This window comes from Crocuta crocuta, unplaced genomic scaffold, assembly GCF_008692635.1.
Source record: "Crocuta crocuta isolate KB4526 unplaced genomic scaffold, BGI_CrCroc_1.0 scaffold119, whole genome shotgun sequence".
Classification (NCBI taxonomy): Eukaryota; Metazoa; Chordata; class Mammalia; order Carnivora; family Hyaenidae; genus Crocuta; species Crocuta crocuta.
The window spans coordinates 9,046,960-9,048,313 of NW_027551562.1; positions in this window are offsets into that span (position 1 = coordinate 9,046,960).

Sequence of the window (1,354 nt, forward strand, 5' to 3'; positions counted from 1 at the left end):
CCCGCCGATGGCACGGCTGCCTGCCCCGAGAGCTCCCTGCTCCCCTTTCTTCTGTCTATGCAGCACAAGCTCAGGGGTGCATCGTGAGCCCAGCTCAGCACCCCCACACAGCAGATGTGCAGGAACCCGGGCCACGCCTCCGCTCTGCTTCCTGCTCTCCTCTCTGCCTCCCTCCCTGCAATCCTAGGCTCCCCCCCACCTTCCCTCCTCCCCTCCCTGTTCCCTTGCAGCCGTCCCTTGTCCTTGCTGCAGGCAGAGGCGGCTGGCCCTCTGCTGACACCTCTGGGGGACTCCCCAGTGGCAGCTTCGACCACGAGGCACTAGCTCACAAAGTCACTAGCTCCCTGCGCGCCGCCCCCAGTGTGGCCGGGCGAGCTCAGGGCCTCCTCCTTTCTGCCATCCTGGCCGGGCAGCCGAGCCTTCAGCGAGGATCCTCCCCCCTCCAGGCACTCTCCCTGCAGAAGCCCCCACGCCCACCCCTGCGTCCTGCTATACGGCCACCCGCCCAGTGACCAGACTGCTTGCCTGCCCCAGCCCCTGACCCCCACGGTTCCGTGGAAGTAAGTGACCCCACTGTTGGGTCCCAGCATCCCACCCCGCACCCCGCACCCCGGGCAGCAGGACCCCGTCCGAGGCCGGCTCCCTCTGGCCCAGCCTGCCCGTGGCTCCCGGGCCGGCTCTCCCTCCCGGGGCGATCACACTGAATGTGGAAGGAAGCCCTGGGCCCATCTGCTTCTGACTCACAGCTTCTTCATCAGCCTCTCATTTCCACTTTCCAGCGACGGAGCCAACTCTTTGGTCCTTAGCTGCCTCCTCTCTATTTCTTACGTGATTCAGAAGACAGGGGAGAGGGGAGAGGAGCAGGATTAACCCACGTCTTCAATTCCCCACGTTGGGATTCTGTTACTCTTATTTGCTCACTTCTGTTTCTGCTCCCCCGGACAGCAAGGAGGCGTGAGGGCGGGCCCGGGCCAGGGCCACTGGCAATGCCATGCACAGCGGCCACTGAATCACTTATGTCCCCCTTTTGCAGAGAGGGAAGCCAGTGGCATGCGCCCAGGGTCACAGCGCAGTAAACGGGGAGCTGGCTTGAGTGGAAGTCAGTGCTTCACACAGGAAAGTGAGTCCTCAGTGGCCGGGGAGGTGGCCACCAGCATGGCCTTCGGTCCCCGGGGGCAGGGGTGGTCCGGGGCCCCCTCCCCTCCCCTTGTCCTCCCCAGCCCCCCTCCAGTTTCCTCTGCAGGAAGCCCTCCCTTGGGTATCACTTCCTACAGAGGAAACCTCCTTTGTCCACGGAAGTGCAAATCTGACTGCGAGAGGGACAGCTTCTCAGGGGCTATTGTTTGGCACTTCC